Source organism: Protopterus annectens, chromosome 11.part0 (genome assembly GCF_019279795.1).
Source record: "Protopterus annectens isolate FY-2018-M chromosome 11.part0, PAN1.0, whole genome shotgun sequence".
In the NCBI taxonomy this organism is placed as follows: Eukaryota; Metazoa; Chordata; order Ceratodontiformes; family Protopteridae; genus Protopterus; species Protopterus annectens.
The window spans coordinates 1,084,348,944-1,084,374,635 of record NC_056745.1 but is presented as its reverse complement, the minus strand read 5'-3'; the positions used below and the strand labels follow the sequence as shown (position 1 = coordinate 1,084,374,635).

The following is a 25,692-nucleotide window of genomic DNA, read 5'->3' as shown; positions in this document are numbered from 1 at the left end:
CCACAGGCTATGCAAAGCTTTTCTGAGGGGTACTATCCTTTTGAGACCTGGAGACCCTGGGGTGGAGATATGCTCTAGAGAGGTGGAGATATGCTCTAGAAAGGAGAAGAATGAAGGTCAGCAGGGCTAAGACAGAGTATATGTGTGTAAATGAGAGGGAGGGTAGAGGAATGGTGAGGATGCAGGGAGTAGATTGGTAAAGGTGGATGAGTTTAAGTACTTGGGATCAGTAGTTCAGAGTAATGGTGAGTGTGGAAGAGAGGTGAAGAAGAGAGTACAGGCAGGGTGGAATGGGTGGAGAAGAGTGTCAGCAGTGATTTGTGACAGACTGGTACCAGTAAGAGTGAAAGGGATAGTCTACAAGAGGGTAGTGAGACCAGCTATGTTATATGGGTTGGAGACAGTGGCATTGACAAAAAGGCAGGAGTCAGAGCTGGATGTGGCAGAGTTAAAGATGTTAAGATTTGCACTGGGTGTGACTAGGATGGACAGGATTAGGAATCAGTATATTGGAGGGTCAGCTCAGGTTGGACAGTTTGGACACAAAGCAATAGAGGTGAGATTGCGTTGCTTTGGACATGTGCTGAGGAGGGATGCTGGGTATGTTGGGAAAAGGATGCTAAGGATGGATCTGCTAGGTAAGAGGAAAAGAGGAAGGCCTAAGATAACGTTTATGGATGTGGTGAGAGAGGACATGTAGGCTGTTGGTGTGACAGAGCAAGATGCAGAGGACAGGAAGAAATGAAAACAGATGATCCGCTGTGGCGACCACTAACGGGAACAGCTGAAAGAAAGAAGATGATGGCTATCCTTTTGAGACCCCTCAATAAGAGAACTACTTTCTCATTGGAATTCCACCCTCATGTCCCCTCCTGGAGGATCGAGAGGAGTTCTCCATCTTTGGCTATATAGGCCTTGATTCTCTTCCTGCCTTATGAGTTGGATAGAATAAGAGTTTCTACTTATGGCTTAATATTTTTTCTTACATATGTATAACTAGTGCTAGGCATGATGGGATAGGGTCTAATTGAGCCAGTGGAAGCTCTCGAGCTTTAGAATACGGCCGAGTTGGAGCCAAGGATCATCTCTGAACCCAACCAAGCAACAAGAAGGAAGGTGAGATCAAGGACAACAAACATGAAACGTTATGGTGAGTACATAACTTTTCTGCTAGAATTTTTTAAGCTAACACCTTGAAGCTTATAGGAAAAAGTTTCATGAGCATAGATGCAAGGCAGATGAAAGTGTGTGAATATGTTGCTGAACTAAGCTCATACTTTCTTAGGTGGGTGAGTGGATGTCAGGGCACCACTTTTGAAGGGCTGGCAGACATTGTTGTGAGGGAACAAGCCCTTAGCACTTTGCCTGAGGACATGAGGATCAGTTTAGCTGATAGAGAATGCCTTACTGTAGATGAGTTGGGGAAGAAGGGAGACCTACACCTAGCAAGCTGGGCATCCCTGCACAGGAAAGGGACACCCAGTGCTGCTCATGGGTCTAAGAGAACCCATGGTGGGCAGCCCAGACTGCTCCAACAGAATCTACCAGTAGCAGGGGAAGCCACTAGTCCAGGTACACGTCCAGGAGCTAGGATTAAATGTTTAGAATGCAACCAGTGGGGCCATGTGGCATATAGATGTCCACGGAGGCAAGGTGGGGAACAAAAGTTGAGGGAGCCAGTAAGTGGGAATGACAGAATGCCAACAGTAGGTTGCCCTGAGACAACAAGGGTACCAAACTATTACAAGAGATTATATCCTATCTTAGTGAAAGAGACCATTGCTAAAAGCGACACACCCTCTGACATAACCATTGTGAAGCCTACAATGGTTACAGAGGAGCACTACTTGCCTGGGCAGTCTACTCCAGGCAGAGCTTTAGGAGGGATCCCATTCCAAATTGGCTAGGGTTCACCTTGAATGGGAGGGTGGAAAAGGAAGCCAGCAAGTAGATGTCTTTGAGGATATCCCTGCAGATGTCCTGATAGGGAAGGATTTTGATAATACAGTACCATGTGTTAATGCAGTTACACGCAGTCAGGCTTGGAGACAAGCATGCGGGTCTGGTAGCCTGGGGGAGGCCGCATGCTTGCAACCAGGACTGGTGAGATGGTTACTTCAGGGAGGGAGCTACCCTGTAGCAGAGAGACTGAAGGTGAGCCACAGCTGCTTGGGGTACTGATGTTCCCTTGGACAGAGTGACTCCAAGGGCAGAGGTGAGTGCTAGTACCCAGGCTGACAGTGAGGCACCGCTGTCAGAGGATACCAGACTTCCTGTGGAAGGGGATCTGGGAAGGGTTACAAAGAGAGTTGAGACAGGCCCAGCTCTCAGACTCTACATTGCAAGCCGTGAGGCAGGTAGCTAGTGAGGCACCTGATTCTCAAGGGGAAGGGGAATTTGTATACTGGGACAAAGGGTTTACTGTATAGAGAGTGGACCCCTGAGGGAGGGCTAGAGGGTGAGAGAATACAGCAGTTGGTAGTGCCTAGACCCTACCATCTGGCACTTCTAGCCATAGCCCATGATATTCCCTTTGCAGGTCCTATGGGCATAAAACGTACAAAGAGACGTATTATGCAGGACTTTTATTGACCTGGGATTTCCACAGATGTAACAGGGTACTGCAGGACCTGTGAGCAGTGCCAAAACTTAGGCAAGGCAGGAGACAAGGTGAAAGCTCTTTTGATGCCTTTGCCTGTGATTGGGGAGTCATTTCAGAGGGTAGCTATGGGTATTGTGGGTCTAAGTTCCACAAGGAAAAAGTATATCCTAGTGGTAGTAGATTATGCTACAAGATACCCTAAGGCAGTGGCTTTGTCCTACATTGAGGCAGAAAAGGTGGCAAATGCTTTGCTAGAGATTTTCAGCAGGGTAGGTTTACCAAAAGAAATACTGATTGACAGAGGTGCCAATTTTATGTCAGACCTGCTGGATTGTCTGTGGAAGTACTGTGGCATGAAGCATGTAAAGACCACCCCCTCCCCCTTCCCTGACTAATGGTCTTGTTGAGAGGTTGAACTCTACACTCAAGTCTATGCTATGGGCATTTCCAGACCAGTTTAAGGGGGAGTGGGACACATATTTGCCCCATCTGTTATTTGCTTACAGGGAGGTTCCCCAGGAATCCACAGGTTTTTCAGCCTTTGAGTTGTATTGGCATAGGGTGAGGGGGCCTCAAGGCTTAATTCGTTGAGTGGGGGGGTGAGTGTGAATCTCACCAGGAGTCTGTTGTGGCATATGTCCTAAACCTCAGGACAAGGCTTAGGGAACTCATGGGCTTGGTCCAGGAGGAACTGGCAGAAGCCCAACAGCAGAAAAAGGTCTGGTATAACAGGAATGCTCGAGCTAGAGAGTATATTGCAAGGCAGCAGGTAATAGTTCTCATTCCTGTCAGACACAACAAGCTACAGGCAGCCTGGGAGGGATCCTGTAAGGTGGTAAGGAAGGTCAGTGATGTTAACTACATGGTGGAACTGCTAGGCAGGGGGCATGAGCACAGATTGTACCATGTTAACATGATGAAACTTTACCATGATAGGGAGGCCGTTGTGCTGAGTATTTCCAGTGGATTGCAGGAGGTGTCGGTGGGAGATCTGGTGACTGATCTCCTCAGTGAGGCTCGAGCTAACACCTCAGTAGAAGAGGTAGCAATGTCCCAGCAGCTATCTCTTACCCAGGTTTGAGAAATCCAAGCAGTGTTACAGGAGTTTGGGGACATGTTCACTGGGATACCAGGGTGCATCCACCTGGTGCAGGACCCCAAAGGCCTATTAGGCAGGTCCCTTACAGGGTGCCTGAGAGAGTCAAACAGACTCTGAGGGGGGAGATACAGGAAATGATGGCACTAGTGGTAATTCATGAGTCCAACAGTCCCTGGGCCTCCCAAGTGGTGCTGCTGCCAAAGAAGGATGGCAGCACCAGATTCTGTGTGAACTACAGGAAATTAAATAGTCACACAGCGACAGATGCTTACCCCATGCCTAGAACAGATGAAACCCTAGAGAAGCTGGGTGGGGCTAAGTATCTTGCCACCATTGATCTTACCAAGGGTTACTGGCAAGTGCCCTTTACTCCCAGTGCTAGAGAGAGGTCAGCCTTTGTGACTCCTTTTGGCTTGTATGAGTTCACAAAAATGCCCTTTGGGATGAAAAATGTCCCAGCGACTTTCCAGAGGCTGGTAGATCAAATCCTAGCAGGAGTAGGAGATTTTTGCCCTTGCTTACCTAGATGATATTGCCATTTACAGCCATTCCTGGTAAGAGCATCTTCAGCATGTCAGGTGCTGGGTAGACTACAGAGGGCAGGGTTGACCATTAAGCCCAGCAAATGTCAGGTGGGTATGGCAAAGGTCTCCTACCTGGGACATAGAGTGGGGAATGGTAAGATCAGGCCAGAACTGGCCAAAGTGGAAGTCATTCAGGCATGGCCTGCACCTGTTACCAAAAGGCAGGTGAGGGCCTTTGTAGGGACAGCAGCGTACTACAGAAAGTTTGCCCCCAGTTATAGTACCATAACTGCTTCTTTCACAGACCTGACAAGGAAAAACAGGCCAGATAAGGTAGTGTGGACCACAGCATGTGAACAGGCATTGCAGAAGCTTAAAGAAGCTTTGGGAGGACCCCCTGTGTTAGCCAGTCTAGATTACAGCAAAGAATTTGTTGTGCAGGTGAATGCTTCAAACCATGGGATGGGGGCTGTACCTAGCCAGATTTCTTCAGAGAGAGAGAGAAGAGCACTCAGTGGTTTATCTCAAGTCGTAGGCTTCAACCCAGGGAGGAATGCTATGTAGCTGTAGAAAAGGAATGTCTAGCCATAGTGTGGGGGCACTGCAAAAACTTTAGCCTTGTCTGTATGGAAGGAAATTCACTGTAGCTACAGATCACAATCCCCTAACATGGTTGCATCAAGCTAGCCAGCAAAATGCAAAGTTACTAAGGTGGAGCCTAGGGTTGAAAACATGTGATATGTCAGTGCAGCACCACAGTGGGATTAGCAATGCCAACGCAGATGGGCTCTCAAGACCAGGAATGGGGGTATGTTATACCCAGATAGACACAACCCTCTCAAGCCATGTTTCTTAAGGGACACTTGAAAAACTAGCTTGAGTTCTTGGGGGAAGAAATGTGATAAAAAGAGGCTGCCAGCCCTGCTAGATAGAATTTTGTAAATAATTATATATCCTTGTAAATATTAATATGATCCACAGACTTGTTTGACAAATTTGAGAAAACTGTGTTATGTGCTGAGCTTCAAAAATGCAACCACATTGCACCCTGCTGGAAGAAAGCTGATAAGTAAAGGATTTTACAACTGTTTATGATCTCAAGCTAGGAGACAGGATGCCTGCAGCTGGAAATTCTTTCTGTTGTCTTAAGACCAAGATAATTAATAGGTTTCATATATAAAGTGTCTTTTATTGCTGTGACTTCCTGGCAGCTGCAGATCACAAAAAAATGTTACATTTTGAGTTCTGTTAGCCTGGGAACTAAATCAGAAGTGACAAGAATGATGTAATCTGAAATGACTCGGCAGCAATGTGTATTATCAATTTAAGGACTATCTCCGAAAGAAAGAAATGCATTTTGTATTTTGTTCTGAAGCTGACAACAAGTCACCAGCACTTTGCTTTGCTCTGTAAGACCTAGATATTGGTACTTCTCTTAGAGCTAGATAGGAATATAGCCATATTAATGTAGATGTTTTCTATATTTTTGTCAGACTGTCCTACAATGTTGTTTTAAAGTATTTCGTGTGATTTCTGAACTCTCTGTTGTCACTGTGGTGAATTAATGAGTATTGTCTTGTGTTTTTATTATTTATTATTAAATATTTTAAATCTTTTAACTGTGTCTGTTTTGTGTAGAGATAATTTAAGCTCTTAGTGTACTTGCATGCATTTGGTGATACTGTACACGCCACTCCAGTAGCCTTAGCCCTGGATCGTACTGTTTGGATAACAGTAGCATTATGCAGTGGAATTGGACACCCTTTGGTAAGGGCCTTTAGAGTAGCAGATAAGAGTAGTTGGTGGTAGTGATTACTACTTTATAGCCTGGGCAGAAGGGGGCAGAGCTAGTCAACCTGTGCCAGCCTTCCCCAGGACTGTCTATGTGTTTTATATAAATCCTATCTCAAAGTGTGTGTGTGTGTGTGTCAGATACTTGGGCAGGGAAACAAAGCACTGGTTGGACAGAGAGGATACTGGAGGTTTTGGCTTGACTGCTTAGCTGAGATCTGAACCCTATAGCTGTGCCTGTGGGGAGTCTTATTGGGGATCTGGAGAGAAAGGGGGAGACCAGCCCCAGACTGACTGTGATCTCTGTGTACTCTTAAGGGAATTTGTGCTTTGCTGTGTGTGTACTTGTTATCCTCCCAATGTGCACATCCCTTACTGGTGAGGACTGAGGCTCCTTGACTACTGGGCCACTGCATGGGTGTCACAGGGAAAAAAATTATTTTCTACAACTTGTCTGTTTTACCGACTATTGCTTCTGGGCATTCCCAGAAGTCTGGGACCTTTTTCATCTTAATCATGGAACAACCTACCAGTTACATGACACTACTGTCTTCCAGCCACAAAAAGAAAAAGTGTTAAGCAGCCTTTGCGCCACAGCAGGCAGATAAAATGCCTCAGCTACAAGTGGGTGACTCTGCTGTTGGAAAAGCTGGTTCCTCTGACCACTCATCTTTTTCACTGAGTCTCGCTGGTATAGTCTCTATGGTCACTGTGGACTTGGGATTATACAAATTCTCTGTGGCTGTTGGAATGTCATTGATGGGCAAGGGAGAACAACTCTCGTCAGTCTTGAGAGAAAGGGCAGGGGATGTCATGGTGCTTGGCCAGAAAGCTGTGCCCAGACCAAGGGAATTTTTTGCTGGCAAAAGTGGGTCTGCTTCTTCAGATTTTCCTGCCAAAAAGAAACACAAATGTAAACATATGTCTTCTCCTGTCTCTATTATCCTGAAAAGGCATAATTTATTGGGCTTAGCTCAGGTTTTAGTGCAGGCTCTTGACCCTTCCTGTATGGATATTCTTTTGAAAGAAAAGGGGGTTCTTCATTTGCTGAAGATATTCAAAAGTTTGAAAGTCAGAATTATTCTGAAAGCAAAGATTAAGTTTTGTCTCCAGAATTCTGATTCAGATTCTGAAGAATGTGTAGCATCAGGCACCACTTTTGAAGTATTCTTTTTCTCTGAAATTATTTAGAATGAATGAGTTGTTACAGTGGGCAAATAGTAATGTGTTCCTGTCATTCAGGGCATATTATGATTTGTTACAACTGGAATTCCTAGAACCCACTCCTATTTCGTATGCTTTGTCTGCTTTGTAGGATGTTTTTGTCACAGCTTGTGATTTTCTTGAAATACAGCCTGTTGCCCCAAAAAGGCAGTGAAGAAAGGGTCTATATCAGAAGCTCGAATGGTCAAAAAAGTGAATGCTCTTTGATCAAGCTTTAAAGATCGAAGACACTAAACAGCAAAGACACTGAACAGTGATTTTTTTCCCAGGGGAAAAAAAATCGCTGGGCCATCTTCGGAAGTTTGCCATTTCCTCCACTGTGGTGCGATCTCGGAGTTGGTATAATTTAAGTAGGGGGTGTGTGGGGGACGAAGCCCTCCACTTTTTATTGTGTTTACATTTTTTTTTTTTTTTGGAGCAGCGAATCCCCCCCCCCCCCCCTTGTAGGAAAAAAATCGCTGTTCCATGTTTTCACTGTTTAGAAGTTTGATCTTTAAAGCTCGATCAAAGAGCGTTCACTCTTTTGACTGTTCAAGCTTCTGATAGAGACCCATGAAGAAAGTGCTTATGATTCTGCTGATGTCACTTCCAGGGCTGCTGCCATTGAAACTGTTATGAGGCTTGTCTGGCTGTGTTCTCAAACCTTCCAGAGGATTAAAACTAAAAGTTTGGCTAGAGAAATAATTTTGACCCTCTGATGCAGCGATTATTAAAAATATGATGGAAGAGGAAAGCTGATTTAAGGGATCTCTCAGATTATTCAGCTGTCCTTCTCTAAATTTGCTTCCTACACAACCTTCTTTAAAAAGCAAAATGAACACTCCCAGCAAGCTGCTGGAATGCAAACCTTTAAAAAGCAATGGCAGAAGGGTTCTAAAAGGAAAGCAGGACCTCCCCCAGAAAAAAAGGATAGTCTAATAAGCCTGAATGACTATATGAAGGCTTTCCAGTCCTTTCCAACCCTGGCAGTCATGTAATTCTTTTAGAAAGTCTAAAAATCCATTTCTGTATTTGGCAACAGACTGTTTCAGACAGAGGGGTTCTGAGAGTAATCCATTAAAATTAAAGATGGCAATGGGGAGTCTCTCCCTCCCTTTCGGGGGATTCCTCTTCACCTGCCAGACCAGACTATTCTTTTCTCTCCTGTCATTCAGCATATGCTTGTTCAGGGAGTAATACAAGCTTTCCTTCCTCCTCAGTTAGGGGAAGGGTTTTCTTCTAGTATGTTTTTGTACCATAGAAAGAAGATTCTTGGAAACAAGTTCTTCATCTTTTTCTTTTCTGAATCAGCATTTTCAAATTAGGATCTATCACACTGTCTCTTCACAAGCTGCTGTCCCTTATTCCCTATTTGAGTTTTCTAGAGACCTTATATTTTTAAGATGTATATCATCACATCCATATAAGATCCAGATTTCAGATGATGTTCTTCGTGTTTCACTGTTGCAGTCATAACTGTAGGGTGTTCCTGCCAGCAGGCAGCCCGAGGTCGGCCAGAATCCCAAAGTCTGGGTCCGGCGTCGGCTGTACCAGCAAGTACCCTGACGTCAGAACGCAGAGGTATAAAGCTGACAGCCGACGCCATCTTCTCCAGTCTTTCTTGCCGTGCGGTGGAAAGCAGCTCGCAAGTGTTTGGTTGGCGGATTCCCGAACAACGTTTTTGCTTGTTGTCAGTCCGAAGACGACTTCTTCTCTTCTCAAGCTAAGTACCCCGTTGGGGAAACCTTTTCCTTGCTCCTCCGATGTCAGAAAAAGTTAATAATTGTATATCGTGTGGGAAACAAATACCTCATAAAGATTTCCACTCTTACTGTCTTCCTTGCTTGGGCCCTGACCACAACGTTTCTTGTTGTCGGTTTTGCGCCAGGTTTAACTCTCGTACTGTTAAGTGTCGGTACGATTGGGCCTTGAATTATTTTGGCAGACGGTTCAATTACAAAATGTCGTCAGATACTTTACCGGCATCCGGAATTCATAAAAGACGCAAGGACAAGGATAGGCCTCCGAGGTCCAAACAGGATAGCGTGCAGCCGGAGCCAGCTTCGGGTTCGGCGGTCGTCAGTGAGGCGCTTTTGCAGCCCCTGTCGTCAGCCCCTTCGGAACCGATGGCCGACACGGACTCCCATGGGGAGCCATCTAGGCCCAGTATTCTTACTGCTGCAGGACCTTTGGACTTTGCTGCTTCAGATGGGTCCGGAACCGCTGTGCAGGTACCGGCTTCTGAAGGGGTTTTCAGGCCTTCTCATATCACTATTACTTCAAAGACAAAGGCAAAGTCAAAGACTCCAGTAAAGCCAAGGGGTTCTACTCAGGCTTCTTCGGCTACAGCTCCCAAGACACAGAAGCAATTATTAAGGATGGCTGAAGATTTGCTTACTATGATTAGGGGTTCTCACCCCCCTCTGGATAAAAGGCCTAGACAGGATTCTCCTTATGATTCCTCTGATCAGGCTTCTGTTTCTTCTGTCTCTTCCTCTGGACAGGATTATTCCTTTCCTCCTTATGAGGATTCTGATGCAGAGGACTCCATTCCCTCTGCTTCTCCTCCTGAGGATTTTTCCTTTGGGGAAACTTTGCATGAAATGAGAGAGCATTTCCATTGGGAAGGCCAGGAGTACTCTGCTTCCAAGAAGAGGCTTAGGGATTTTCTTCTTCTCCCACAACACAGACCTTTGGCTATTCCTCCTGTTCTTGATATTGTGGATGATGCTTTTTCTGAAGCTAACCTGACTCCAGATTCTTTCCCTCCTTCTCCTTCTAAGCCTGATAGATTTTACAGAGTTCCTGATTCCCATCAGTTTTTGTTCAAGAACCCCTCTGCAGATCCTGAAACTATTTCTCAGGGTCCCAAGGGTGCTAAGGCCGCTTCTGCTAAAAATCCTATTCCTTCTGAAAAGGATTCTCGTGCTTTGGACAGATGGGGCAAAAAGGTGTATACTTCTGCTACTCTTTCCATTAGAGCTTTAAATTGTCAATTTCATATGTTTAAGTACCAGCAATTTCTTTTGTTTGTGTTAAAACAAAAACTTTCTACCTTTTCTGCATGTGCAGAGTACAAGGAATTACAGGATGTATTACATGCAACTGAACAAGTTAGCAAACATTGTTTACATTGTGGTTTTGATGCCTTGGAGGCTTCTTGTAGGGCCGCAGCCTCTGGTACTGTTATCAGGAGACATGCTTGGCTTCGTGAGTAGAATTTACCTGAACAAGCTAAGGCTAAATTATTAGATGCTTCGGTTCAGCATGATGTTTTGTTTGGAACTAAGGCTGAAGAGGTTATTAAGAAGATGGAGGATAAAGCGAAATCTATGCAGACTGTTAAAGATTTCTTACAAGTGCAGCCTCCTAGATTTACTAGAAATTGGCCCTCCAAGAATTGGTCCTTTCCCACGTCTGACAGGCCTCAAAGGGGAAGATATAGACGCTCCAGAGGTCGGGCTCAGGCTCAGGCCTCTTATAGGTCCAGGCAATGGACTGCCTCATCACCTAGAAGGGGAGAAGACAGATCTCAATCACAAAGGAAGCAAACTCAATGACTCTCTCAGTTGGGCTACAGGACCTCTTTGCCTGGAAGCCCCTCTCGGAGGAAAACTTTCTCTTTTCTACCAAAATTGGACTCGTATAACCCAAGACAAATGGGTGCTAGATGTGATTTTAAGAGGTTACAAATTCCATTTTCATTCTCTGCCAAGGTCCATCGGATGGCCCGATCTGCCAAAACATCAATGGTCAGAGGCCTTAAATCAAGTGGACGCTCTATTGGCCATGAGAGCCATAGAACCTGTTCCACTTTCAGAGAGGGGAAAAGGTTTCTACTCAAGACTATTTCTGGTCCCAAGAAAACAAAGCTCATGGAGACCTATTCTGGACCTCTCCGTATTAAATACCTTTTTGGAAATACCAAAATTCAAAATGCTTACTCTTCAACAACTTCTCCCTATGCTCTCCCAAGATGCTTGGATGGTGACATTGGACTTAAAAGAGGCCTACTTACACATCCCCATCAGGCAAGAACGCAGAAAGTACCTCAGATTCAAGGCAGGCTCGAGACACTTTCAATTCTCTGTACTGCCCTTTGGCTTATCTACTGCGCCCAGAGTTTTTACCAAGTGCCTGGCTCCAGTAGTGGCTTATTGCAGACTCCAGGGGATTCAAATTTACCCCTATCTGGATGACTGCCTTATTCAGGCAGACAGCAAAGACCTTTTACTTCAACACCTGCATTTTGTTCAACGTCTTCTCCTAATACTGGGATTCTCAGTGAACACAAAAAAGTCACATTTGATTCTTCTCGATGACCTTTTTGGGAGCTCTTCTAGACACAAGTTTACAGATGGCCTTCCTCACTCCAGAAAAACAATTACAGCTGGCTTCAATTTTCAAGACCTTGGCAAGGTTAACTCAGCTCACTGCAAGGAAATTCCTGCAGGCTTTGGGCTACATGGCTTCTTGCATCCTGTTGATTCCAAATGCAAGGCTTCATATGAGAAAACTTCAATGGTACCTAAAGAGTGTATGGTCTCAGCATTACCACAGTCTGGACACAATGAGTCCACTGATTCCCTGCCTCCATAAGGAGCTCCTTTGGTGGTCCAGGGTGTGTGCTTTGAATGAAGGCAATCCCTTTCGTCTGCCTCAACCTTCTCAGATCATAACCACGGACGCTTCGGTTTATGCTTGGGGAGCTCATTTTCTAGACATTTGCCAGCAGGGCTCTTGAACAAAGAAGCATCTTCTCTGGCACATCAACTTGAAAGAAATGTTGGCAGTCCAAAATGCTCTTCTAGCCTTCCAGAATCTTTTGAAACCAGGGCCTCTTCTGATTTGTACAGACAATACCACAGTCATGTGGTACATAAACAAGCAAGGGGGCTCTCACTCTTACCCCTTTTACAGACTAGCCATGACTTTATGGGACACAGCTCTAAATCTGAATCTGCATCTTCAAGCTCAGTTCATTCCAGGAAATCAGAACCTCTTAGCAGACAGCCTAAGCAGAAACCTTTTGGATCCTCACGAATGGATGTTGGACCCCAACTTATTCAGCAAGATAACTGCAGTTTGGGGTTGTCCTCAGATAGATCTGTTTGCATCCCATCTCAATCATCAGTTGCCTCTCTTCTGCACCAGGTCCTTCCACAAAACAGCTTGGAAAGTGGATGCCCTGTCCTTCAGCTGGAGGAATCTTTCGGGATATGCCTTCCCTCCTCTTCCTCTTCTGCCTCAGGTATTACTGAAAATAAAACAGGACAAACCCAAGATTATCATTTTGATAGCTCCAAATTGGCCTCGGCAGTTTTGGTATCCAACTTTAAAACACCTATGCTTGGAACCTCCTTGGATTCTTCCTCTGATCCCTTCTCTTCTGTCCCAGCATCAGGGCCAGATGTTACACTCTTAAATCAAGACTCTCTGCCTGGCAGCTTGGCTCTACAAGGGCCTTTGATTCCTTCTTCTCTTCCCAAATAAGCTTTGGATGTTCTTTTAGAAGCTAGGCGGCCTAGCACTAGAAAATCTTATGCTTCTAAATGGAAAAGGTTTTGTATTTGGATGCAAGATCGAGGTTCTGATCCTCTTTTGCCTAATATTTCCTCCATTCTTCTTTACCTCTCAGACCTTTTGCTTAAAGGTCTTTCCTTTTCCTCCATCAAAATTCATGCTTCTGCTATCTCAGCTCATTTCAACTCTGATCCTCCCATCTTTTCTCACCAGCTGGTGAGACAATTTTTGAGAGGAGCTAAGAATTTAAGACCTCCCAGAACTCCTCCTGTTCCTGCTTGGGATCTTAATTATGTCTTGGAGAAGCTTACTTTGCCTCCTTTTGAGCCTGCTGCTACTTCGGATTTCAAGTTCTTATCCTGGAAGACAGCTATCTTATTGGCATTGACTTCTGCCAGAAGGGTTTCAGAGTTGCAAGCTCTCATGGCTGTGGATCCATATCTTATCTTCCACCAAGACAGAGTTTCCTTGAGGACCAATCCTACATTTATGCCTAAGGTGATTACTAAAGTGGCTCTAAATCAGACTATTCACCTTCCTACCTTCTTTCCAAATCCTCAAAATAAAGGGGAAAGAATCTTACATTCATTGGACGTACACAGACAACTACGATTTTACCTGGACAAAACTAAAGAGTTCAGAAAATCTGATCAATTGCTTATCTCCTTTGCCTCCAGTTCTCTAGGTAAGGCTATTTCTAAGCAAACTATTTCCAAATGGATTGCTCATGGAATAAGGTTTTGTTACTCTCACTATGGGAAACAGATTCCAGGTACTGTTAGAAGTCATTCTACTAGAGCAGCCGCCACTTCAGCAGCTTTTCTCAGAGGAGTTCCTACCAAGGACATTTTGGAAGCTGCCACTTGGAGTTCAGTGCATACTTTTTCTAAGCACTATAATCTCCCTTTGTATTCTAAGTCTAGGGCAGGCTTTGCCTCTGCTGTTTTGCAGGGTCTTCTAGCTGCCCCTTCTTCTGCATAACCTCCTCCCTTATTCACAGCTTTGGGATTCTACCCTACAGTTATGACTGCAACAGTGAAACACGAAGAACATAGTACAGTTGTGTACACCTACCATAAATGTAGATGTTCGAGTGTCTTCACTGTTGCAGTCGGTGTTTCCCTCCCTCCAGTCCCCTCTTATTTTTTGCTTGGTTTCTCTTCCACTTCTTTTGTGGTGTATTTGTGTTCCTCTTTGGACTCCTTTTGGTTTTTATGGGGGTTTCTGACATCAGGGGCAAGAAAGGCTGGAGAAGATGGCGTCAGCTGTCAGCTTTATACCTCTGCGTTCTGACGTCAGGGTACTTGCTGGTACAGCCGACGCCGGACCCAGACTTTGGGATTCTGGCACTCGGGCTGCCTGCCGGCAGGAACACCAGTTATGACTGCAACAGTGAAGACACTCGAACATCTACATATATGGTAGGTGTACACAACTGTACTTTTCTTAAAGTCTTCTTTATCTGGATCACATTATCTGTTCTCTGCATTACCCTTTGGTCTATCTACTGCTCCAAAGGCGTGATAGCCTACTACCAACTGTAAGGTATTCACATTTTGCACATTTAGATGACTTGCTTATCTTTGTTGAGTTTTTTTAAAGTGTCTGTAATCCTTCATTTAGGATAGGGATCTCCTGCACAGGCTGTTTCCGAGATGACTTAATTCTGGCCTCTTCTCACAGGATTGTTTTCCTTAGGTGTGTCCTGGGCACTTCGGTTCAAAGAGCTTTTTTTCCACAGGAAAAAAAGATCTGTATTTAGATATTTTTTAGATTTTTTTTTCTGCTTAGAATACCATCTCAGCAAAGGGATTCTCCAGTATTCTGGATCTCATAGCATCTGTGATACTCATGATACCTCTTGCAAGTCTCCATATGAGAAAAATCCAGTGTTACCTGAAATCTCTTTGGTCCCAGTATCAACATCTGCTAACATTTCAAATTCCAGTTTTGGGATTCGTAAAAAGGTATATTTGACAGTGAAGACAATTTTTTCTCAGAATCCAGGTCTCTTTTCCTGCTCTCATTTTCCACAACAGGCATTTCAGACTTTGGTTAGGGAGCAGTGTCTGTAGAGATAAGGCGCAAGATCTTCTGAACAAAAAGACAGACTAAAATACATAAACTTAAGAGATGATCTGATGTTGTAAATCTTTATTCATTCCTTACGGATAGGACTTTGGTTCCATCCTCAGAACCGACACATCCGTTTCCAAGCTCGTGCCAGCCAAAAACTCTCAGCTAAGACCTACCCATAATGCCCCTCTCATAGTCTCTTCAGATCTCATTTGCCACGTTCCTCGTCAGACGTGCCAAGCCTTCTCTCTCAAAGCTAAGTGTAGAATTTTGTGTAAATCTCTCTCGATACTTTATTTTTTTAGTCAGTTTTCACTAAATTTCTTCCTCGTCTATAGACTTGTTCTATTTCTTATCCTCTACCTTTGGTAGTTACCTTTATACCATCATTGGTACTGTCCCTCTCTCCTACCTTTGGTAGGCCCTCTTCTTACCACTTGTGGTATTTCTAAGTACCATTGTTGGTACTCTTCTCTTTCTTTATAGATATATATATATATATAGATATATATATATATATATATATATATATATATATATATATATATATATAAAAACCTTTTTCACTCTGCTGTTGTTGTTTCTTTTTCTTGACTGTTTATGTCAGCTTAGATTAGTGTCATTATGTCGAAAAAAAGCTAAATTGGGGTTTAAGCAGTGTGATGTGTGGGTGTAGGATGCCCAGCTCAGATAGTCATGCTTGGTATGTTTATTGTTTGGGCATTGACCATATAAATGCCTCATGTGATATCTGCTCCAGTTTCACTCTAGCTGAACGCAAAAACAAATTGATTTTGAAAGGTTTGATGAAAACGCCTTTTTCGGAGGCTCTCTCTGGGACGGAGGTCTCACCATCTCCTAAGACTGTAAAACACAAAGAAAAATGAAGTCACTCTGTTCCTACATCATCTGTTTTGGAACCGAGTCGACACAGAGCTTCTCCAGCACCTTCAGTGCAGACAACCTTGGCACCAGGCTCTGTCTTCTCCCTCAGTGCCACCTCTAATTTTGACTTCTATTACGGTACCAGCTTTGGCACCATCGTCTTCGGTGCCGACACCGGCTTTGACTACCATACCTGCTTTGGTAGCATCCCTGGCCACTGTGCTGATAGCTTATATGGCTCCACAGACAATAACCCTGTCGGTTCCTAAGGTTGAACACCTTCCAGAACCAGATATTCTCCAAATTACGACCCTTTTTCGGGGCACCAATTTAGCCCCCTTTCTTGAAAGACCTTACTTTCCTTCAGCAGCCTCCTACAGATCCACCAGGAGCCTTTCAGAACAAGATGTAGTGCGGGTTGTGGACCAGCTTCTGGCAGCTAGAGGATTGCCCACCCCTGCTAGGTCTTCTGTCCCCTTTGGGATGGAACCTTTCACGGCATACTCACCAGCAGATCCTCCTCCAGCCTCTTCCCAGGAGACTTCGGTACCGATGACCACCCCGTTGCATATAGTCTCGACTCTGACTGCGGAGGATGTTCTTCGTGTTTCACTGTTGCAGTCATTACATTTGGGTTATCTACTTGCAGTAGCCCTCAGTCAGCCTGATTAACAAAGTCTTGGGTCCTGCATCGGTTGCTGTCTCTTCTTCCGTGACGTCAGGTCATCAGGGGTATAAAACATGCAGCCGATGCCATTACATCAGTCTTTCATGCCGTGCGGTGCCCGAAGCAGAAACAGTTCGCAAGTGCCGGTCGGCTGACTCCTGAAATTTTCATTTTCGAGTTTCAGAACTTAAGTCTTCAACTAAAGCTAAGTACCCCGTTGGGGAAACTTTTTCTTGCTCCTTACCGATGTTAGTAAAAGTTAATAATTGCATTTCTTGTGGAAAACAAATACCTCACAGAGATTTTCATTTGTACTGTATTCCTTGTCTAGGCCCTGACCACGATGTACCTTGCTTCCGGTTTTGTGCCTTATTTAATCAACACACTATCCGTCGTCAGTATATTTTTGCCTCTAAATATTTTGGATGTTCTTTGTCTTCCATTGCTGCAGTCCTGACTATTGGGTATAGTCCGCGTCCCGTCGGCCCGAATACCAGAGTATAAGGCTGACGTCGGTCAGGGCGCATTAGACTGACGTCAGAACGTCAGGGTACTAATGCGCATGACCGACGTCATATCCTCAGTCTTTTTTGCCGCATGGTCCGATGCAGAAGCAGTTTTGCGAGTGCAGGTTGGCGTACTGAAATATTTCCGAAACCGGAGTTTCAGACCGAAACAGAGTTGGCTAAGTACCCCGTTGGGGACCATTTTAGTTTTTTCTTGCCTCAGTATTTTACCGGATGTCAGAAAAAGTGAATAACTGTATTTCTTGTGGGAAACAGATACCGCATAGGGATTACCATACCTTGTGTATACCTTGTTTAGGGCCTGAGCACGACGTTGTTGGTTGCCGCTCTTGTGCTAGGTTTAACAAACGCACTATTAAGAGGAGGTTGGACTGTGCTAGGTTAGTGTTTGGGAAGCGTTGCAATTATAAAATGCCGTCGGATGCTCCGACGCCCGCTTCCTCCAAGAAGCGCAAGGATAAAACAGTGAAGCCTAGGGTTGAGGAACCGGCAGTCCCGGACGTCGGTTCTTTAGAAGGCTCAGTGGAGCCGGAGGTTTTGCCAGGAGTTTCCATGGAGTCCCAGGCAGAAACTATACTCTTGCAGGATGTGCCTTCTCAGGAGGTAGGCCAGGCTGAGGGGCTTCTCAGGTGACTGTTCTTCCCTCTCTTCCCAAGGTAGTTAGGGCCTCTCCTTCTGTTGCCAAAACTTCTTTGAGAGGTAGACCTGCTTCAGCTTCAGTGGGGGCTTCTCCTAGCATTTCGGGTTCTGTACCTAAGAAACATATGCTTAAAATGGCAGAAGATTTGATTACTATGATTAGGGGTTCTATGCCCCCGCCTGATAAGAGGCCTAGGGTGGAACCGGAGTTTGATAGTTTTGAACAGTGTTCAGAGGCTTCAGAATCTTCTGTGGAAGATTTGCAGGAGTATCCTACTTATTCTGATTCTGATGTGGATGATTCCACTCCTACAGCGTCTCCACCTGAGGATTTCTCATTTTCAGAGACTTTGCATTCCATGAGGGAGCACTTTAAATGGGAAGGCCAGGATTACTCTGACTCCAGGAAAAGGCTTAGGAGTTCTTGTTTTACCCCAGCATAGGCCTTTAGCTATTCCTCCTGTGTTGAATGTGGTGGAAGATGTTTTTGCAGAGGCTTCCCTGAACCCTGACTCTTTGCCTCCTGCTCCTGTTAAGCCTGATAGGTATTATAGGGTGCCCGAAGCTCATAAATATTTGTTTAAGAGTCCTAGGGCGGACCCAGAAACTATTTCTCAAGGGCCTAAGGGTGTGAAGGCTTCTGTGGTTAAAAATCCTGTTCCCACTGATAAAGAGGCAAGGGCTTTGGATAGGTGGGGAAAGAAAGTGTATACTTCTTCCACTCTAGCCATGAGAGCTTTGAATTGTCAGTTTCACATGCTAAAATATCAGAATTATCTCCTTTCACAATTGAAATCTAAGGTGGATGCTTTGGCGGAAGGTATTGAGTGTAAAGAGTTGCTGGATTTGGTTCATGTGTCTGAACAAGTGGGTAAGCATTCTTTGCAATGTGGTTTTGATGCTGTACAGGCCTCCTCGAGGGTGGCTGCTACCAGTTCTGTTCTTCGCAGGCATGCCTGGTTGAAGGATCAGAATTTAGCTGAGCATGTTAAGACAAGGATTTTGGATGCTCCTTTACAGTCTGATGTGTTGTTTGGTTCGCCTGTGGAAGCAGTTTTGAAGAAAATGGAGGACAAAGCTAAGTCTATGCAAACTGTTAAAGATTTTTTGCAGGTGCAACCACCGAAGTTTAGTAGAAATTGGCCTGCTAAGGGGTGGACATATCCTGCTTATGATTCTCAGTCTAGGGGTAGGTCTAGACGTGGTAGGGGCAGGGCTCAAGGCTCTTTTAGGCCTAGAACAGGGAGTTCACCTGCTCAGACTTCTGGTGAAGGCAGGGGTCAGTCCTTTCGTAAACAGGCCCAATGACCTGTTTCTTCAGCTGCCAGCAGATTCTCGTTTGGCAGCTCCTTTGGGAGGAAGACTGTCTCTTTTCAAAGAAAATTGGGATTTAATTACTCAAGACAAATGGGTGTTGGATATCATTCACCACGGTTACAGATTTTATTTCCATACAATGCCTCCTTTCAAAGGCATGCCAGATGTTCCTCCTCTACAAAGAAAAGAGGCTCACAAGCAAGTTTTACAGTTACTTCACATAGGGGCCATTCAGCCAGTCCCTGTATCAGAAAGGGGCCTAGGATTTTATTCTCGCCTGTTCCTTGTACCAAAGAAGGGGAACACGTGGAGACCAATTTTGGATTTATCTCTCCTCAACACGTTTTGGACATTCCCAAGTTCAAGATGTTGGCGTTACAACAGCTTTTACCTCTGCTGGGCAAAGATCACTGGATGGTAACTTTAGATCTCAAGGAAGCTTACCTTCATGTGCCTATAAGGCTAAGTTGCAGGAAGTATCTGCGGTTTCGAGCTGGAAATTCTCATTATCAGTTCTCTGCATTGCCCTTTGGCTTATCTACTGCCCAGAGTATTCACAAAGGTTCTGGCTCCAGTGATAGCTTACTTCAGGCTTCAAGGAATTCAAATCTATCCTTACTTGGACGACTGCCTGATTCTGGCTCAAGAAAAGGAAGACCTTCTACAGCATCTGGAATATGTTATAGCAGTGCTAAGATGCCTAGGGTATTCTGTGAACGAAATAAAGTCCAGTCTAGTACCCTCTCAAGACATGTGCTTTCTGGGTGTGAGACTGAATACAGCAGCCCAGATGGCCTTTTAACCCCGGACAAACAAAAGAGTCTGTCACTTTACTTCCATCAACTATCTCATCAGTCCGTGCTGACTGCAAGGACAGTCCTTCAAGCATTAGGGTTCATGGCATCTTGTATTCTGGTGCTTCCCAATGCCAAACTGCATATGAGGAAGCTACAATGGTATCTCAAAAATGTATGGACACAGCACTGCCAGGATTTGGACACTGTCATTCAAATAATACCTTGCCTACAAAAGGAATTCTTGTGGTGGGCTCAGGAATGTCACCTAAACAAGGGACTCTCTGTGACCCGGCCAGAGGCAAGTCAGATTTTAACGACAGATGCCTCGGACATTGCTTGGGAGCTCATCTAAATGGAAAGTGGATACAAGACAAGTGGCCTGCCAGACTACAGCATCTACATATCAACATGAAGGAGATGTTAGCAGTCCAGTTTGCATTAATGGCTTTCAAGGAGTTACTTCTTCCAGGGCAGGTGTTGATTCTAACAGACAACACAACTGTCATGTGGTACATCAACAAGCAAGGGGAACACATTCTTATCCTCTATGCAGGCAAGCAATGATTTTATGGGAGACTGCGCTCAGCTTGCAACTAACTCTTCAGGCAAGGTTTCTGCCAGGAGCACAGAACTCCTTAGCAGATGTGTTAAGCAGACAAATCATGGATCCCCACGGTGGAAACTGGATCTTCATGTATTTCAGAAACTGACAGTGTCATGGGGAACTCCAGACATAGATCTGTTCGCTTCTCCACTAAACCACCAGCTGCCAAAGTATTGCACAAAGGGGTTTCATCACTCAGCTTGGAAAGTGGATGCTCTGTCTTTCAGTTGGAAAAACCTTCATGTGTATGCCTTTCCACCTCTACCTCTTCTTCCAAAGGTACTATTAAAGGTCAGACAAGACAGGCCAAGGATGATTTTGATAGCTCCAGATTGGCCTCGGCAACACTGGTACCCACTACTACGGAGTCTAGTAAAGAATCCTCCATGGCCTTTACCTTTGATTCCTCATCTGTTATCTCAGAAGGACGGTCATCTCCTCAATGTCAAGCTTCACTCTCTTCATCTAACAGCCTGGCATATTCTGTGTTGAAACACAGCAGGTCTCAACTTCCTCAACAAGTTTTAAATGTGATTATGGAAGCTAGAAGACCTAGTACAAGGAGAGTGTACGCAGAAAAATGGAAGAGATTTTTATTTTGGAGTACAGCAAAGAATTTGGAGATTTCAGAGCCTAATTTGAGTGTGGCTCTTCAATATCTTACTGAATTATTGGACAAAGGTTTGTCCTTCTCTTCCATAAAGATTCATGCTGCAGCAATTTCAGCTCACTATGATTGTGACCCACCTTTGTTTTCGCATCCTTTGTTCAAGCAGTTTCTTAGAGGGGCAAAGAATATAAGACCCCCACGTAGAGCTCCTACTCCTGCTTGGGATCTCAATTTTGTGTTGGAAAAACTTACTCTACAACCTTTTGAGCCTGCAGCTACTGCTGAATTGAAATATTTGTCATGGAAGACTGCTTTTCTGTTGGCTATTACTTCTGCAAGAAGGGTGTCTGAGTTGCAGGCCCTTATGGCAGTAGAGCCCTTTTTGATTTTCCATAAGGATAGGGTATCATTACGTACTAATCCTTCTTTTATGCCTAAGGTGGTTTCTAGTGTGGCTTTAAACCAAACTATTCATTTACCTACATTTTTTGCAGATCCCCAAAATAAAGGGGAAAAGATTTTGCACACTTTAGATGTACACAGGCAATTGCGTTATTATTTAAGCAGGACTAAGGATTTTAGGCAGTCTCAGCAGTTGTTTGTTTCTTTTGCTTTGAGTTCTCAGGGCAAGCCTGTGTCAAAACAAACTATTTCTAGGTGGATTGGCTTTTGCATTGCATTTTGTTATTCCCATCATGGCAAGGAGATTCCAGCTGGGATTAGGCCTCATTCCACTAGGGCTACTGCCACTTCAACAGCATTTCTAAGGGGGGTGGCAACTAAGGATATTCTGGAAGCAGCTACTTGGAGTTCAGTGCATACTTTCTCTAAGCATTATCACCTTCCTATCTACTCTAAGTCTAGGGCTGGTTTTGCCACAGCTGTTTTACAAGGCATGTTGTCAGCTCCTACTACTTTATAATTTGCCAGCCTCCCTTACCTCTGCTTTGGGATTCTACCCAATAGTCAGGACTGCAGCAATGGAAGACGAAGAACATAGTACAGTTTTGTACCTACCATAAATGTAGATGTTCGAGGATTCCATTGCTGCAGTCCAATTACCCTCCCTCCTTCCCTCTGTATTTAGGGGTGGTTGTGTAGGTGAGTTTACATGCTTATATTTCTGTATATATATATTGTTGTATATATTGTGCATGTTTTTGGTGCAGGTTGTTTTGGGACTTGTCTTTTTAGGGTCTTCTGACATCTGGGGCAAGAAAAGACTGAGGATATGACGTCGGTCATGCGCATTAGTACCCTGACGTTCTGACGTCAGTCTAATGCGCCCTGACCGACGTCAGCCTTATACTCTGGTATTCGGGCCGACGGGACGCGGACTATACCCAATAGTCAGGACTGCAGCAATGGAATCCTCGAACATCTACATTTATGGTAGGTACAAAACTGTACTTTCTCAGTCAGTTATCCTGAAATGTCGTCAGTTAGCCATCCGACTACCGGTATTCCAAAAAAATGCAAAGATAAAGACAGAGACAGGCCGCCTAGGTCCAAAGCTGCCGATGACGCTTCTCCTAAGCCAGTCGCCAGGTCACCGGTACTCAGTGAAGCGCTTTCGCATCCCCTGATACCCGCTACTTCTGATTCGCAGGCCTCTACTGAGACCCATTCGGAGTCCGGTATGCTGTGAGATGCTTCAACTGTGGAACCTGCAGCTGTCTCTACCTTGGATGGGTCAGGAGCCACTGTGCAGGCACCGGATTTTGAGGGTGTATTCAGACCTACGGACTTGCATATTAAACCGATGCCTCCTTCTTCGTTAAGGCCTAAACCTCGAACCATGCCTAAGAATCCGACCCCTAGGCCACATGCACAGGCCTCTATGCCTAAAAAACAAATGATAAGAATGGCTGAAGATCTTATAACTCTAAATCAGGGGAAGCCAACCCCCCCCCCTTCTAAGAGGCCTAGGACTGAATTTGTTTATTAATCCTCTGACCAGGATTCTGATTATTCTGATGCTTCTGATGATCTGGATTTACCGTTATCTACTTATGAGGATTCTGATGCAGAGACTCTATTCCCTCTGGTTCCCTTCCAGAGAATTTTTCTTTTGGTGAAACCTTGCACACTTTAAGGGAGCATTTTCACTGGGAAAGCCAGGATTGTTCTGATTCAAAAAGGAGGCTTAAGGATTTCTTACTCCTACCTCAGCATAGGCCTTTAGCTATACCTCCTGTACTAGACATTGTTGATGATGCCTTTTCGGAATCTAGTTTGGCCCCTGATTCTTTGCCTCCTGCTCCCAGAAAACCTGATAGTTCCTTTTTTAAAAATCCTATTTCAGATCCAGAGACTTTAGTAGGCATTGGCCCTCTAAGAATTGGTAGTTTCGGGCCCCTTCTAGGTCTTCTCAATCCAAACCCAGACACAGCAGAAACCTCAGGTTTCAGTCACAAGGTACGCACAAGACTAAGCAGTGGGGGGCTTCCACATCCAGATCTGGGACTAGTAAGACTCCCCCCTATGGAAAACTGTCTCAATGACCTGCTTTTAAAACTTCCAAGCACTTCTCCACTGAATGCTCCTTTAGGCGGAAAGATTGGTCTGCAGGCCAAAAACTGGAAACTTATAACCCAGGACAAATGGGTCTTAAATGTAGTGTCCCAAGGATACAGATTTCACTTCCACACGTTACCAACACCAAGCGGGTGGCCAGATCTACCCTCAAATCAGTGGGCAGAGGCCCAAAAGCAAATTCTTTCTCTCTTAAACATGGGGACTATTCAGTTGGTACAAGATTTCTATTCAAGACTTTTTCTGGTACCCAGAAAAGACAACTCATGGTGTCCTATCCTGGACCTTTCTGCCTTAAACACCTTTTTGGTGATTCCAAAAGTCAAGATGCTGACTCTTCACCAGTTGCTTCGTATGCTAGGCAAGGATGCTTGGTTGGCAACATTAGATTTAAAAGAAGCATACCTGCACATCCGTATCGGGGAATCTTGCAGAAGATACCTACGCTTCAAAGCAGGCTACATGCATTATCAGTTCTCTGCACTGCCCTTTGGTTTATCTACTGCGCCCAGGGTATTCACAAAGTGCCTAGCTCCAGTCATTGCATTTTGCAGACAAAGAAATATTCAAATATACCCATAACTGGATGATTGTCTAATTCAGGAAGAAAGCCAGGACATACTTTTGAATCATCTGGCCTTTGTACAAAGGGTGCTGACTTGTCTGGGGTACACCATAAATGAAAATAAATCACACCTGGTACCCTGTCAACAAATTGTATTCCTGGGAGCAAGCTTGAATACAACTTCCCAGATGACTTTCCTCACGCCAGAGAAACTGATTAATTTGACAGCCTACTTCAAACAAGTGGCCACAAAAACCCTGCTATCTGCAAGGCAAATACTGCAAGCCTTGGGGTTCATGGTCTCCTGCATTCTTCTAATTCCATATGCAAGACTGTATATGAGGAAACTACAATGGTATCTAAAAAGCCTATGGTGTCAACATTCTCAGGATCTAGACGCAATGATTCCTATCATACCTTGCCTACAGTTGGTGGGTCGAGGCCTGCCACCAAAACAAGAGACTGCCATTCACTCTACCCCCTGCCGCCCAAACCCTAACAACAGACGCATCAGACTATGCATGGGGGGCTCACCTGGCAGGGAAGTGCATTCAGGGCAAATGGAACCCAAGTCAAATGCACTTGCATATCAATCAAAAAGAAATGTTAGCTGTACAGAATGCTCTGACATCCTTCAAGGATCACATTCTTCCAGGACAACTAATGGTAAAGACGAACAACACCACTGTTATATGGTACATAAACAAGCAGGGGGGTACGCATTCTTACCCCCTCTGCAGACTAGCCATGGCATTGTGGAACACAGCCTTGAGCTACCAAGTGAATCTACAAGCTCAATTCCTGCCAAGAAAACTAAATACACTGGCAGACGGACTAAGCAGAAACCTCATGGACCCACATGAGTGGAAACTGGAACCAAGGATTTTCAACATGTTGACAAGCAAATGAGGGAGCCCAGATATAGACATGTTTGCCCCCCCCCCCCCCCAGAACTATTAGTTGAACAAATTTTGCACAAGGATTCCCCACAAACAAGCTTGGAAAGTGGATGCTTTGTCCTTCAGCTGGAAAAACCTATCAGTTTATGCCTTTCCTCCTCTGCCTCTGCTCTCCAAAGTACTACTAAAGATCAAACAGGACAAGCCAAGGACGATTTTGCTTGCACCAGACTGGCCACGCCAACACTGGTACCCCCTCTTGCGCAGTGTGTCACGGTTGGCCCCATGGCACCTGCCTTAGACACCTTCCCTGTTGTCTCAGCAGGAGAACCAGATCCTGCACCCTCAGCTTCAAACACTGAACCTAGCAGCCTGGCCAATTACCTAATCTCTCCTTTACCATCCCTCAGTAATCCAATGATGGGATATAATTTTAGAGGCAAGGAGACCTAGTACTAGAAAATCTTATGCTGCGAAATGGAAAAGATTCTGTGCCTGGAACTGATCTCAAGGGATGAGCACAGCAACGCCCAATTTACCTCAGAATCTACAATACTTAACTGAGATGCTTCACAAGGGCTTGTCCTTTTCCTCCATCAAAGTTCAAGCATCAGCCATTTCAGCTCATTACAACACAGAACCTCCCCTCTTCTCTCACCCACTGCTCAAGCAGTTCTCAGAGCAGCCAAAAAGTTAAGGCCACCGAGGAGAGCTCCAACTCCAGCCTGGGACCTTAACTTTGTCTTGGAGAAACTCACTCTTCTCCTTTCAAGCCAGCTGCTACTGCAGACTTAAAATTTCTTGGAAAACAGCATTCTTTTAGCAATCA

The 25,692-nt window shown here is 44.8% G+C and overlaps 1 protein-coding gene across 2 annotated transcripts in view; it reads left to right on the top strand.

Annotated features, from left to right (window-relative positions):
• Positions 1–25,692, top strand: part of LRRIQ1 (leucine rich repeats and IQ motif containing 1) — a 3,765,329-nt gene that overhangs the window by 72,020 nt on the left and 3,667,617 nt on the right. The gene's annotated exons all lie outside the window — the stretch shown is intronic.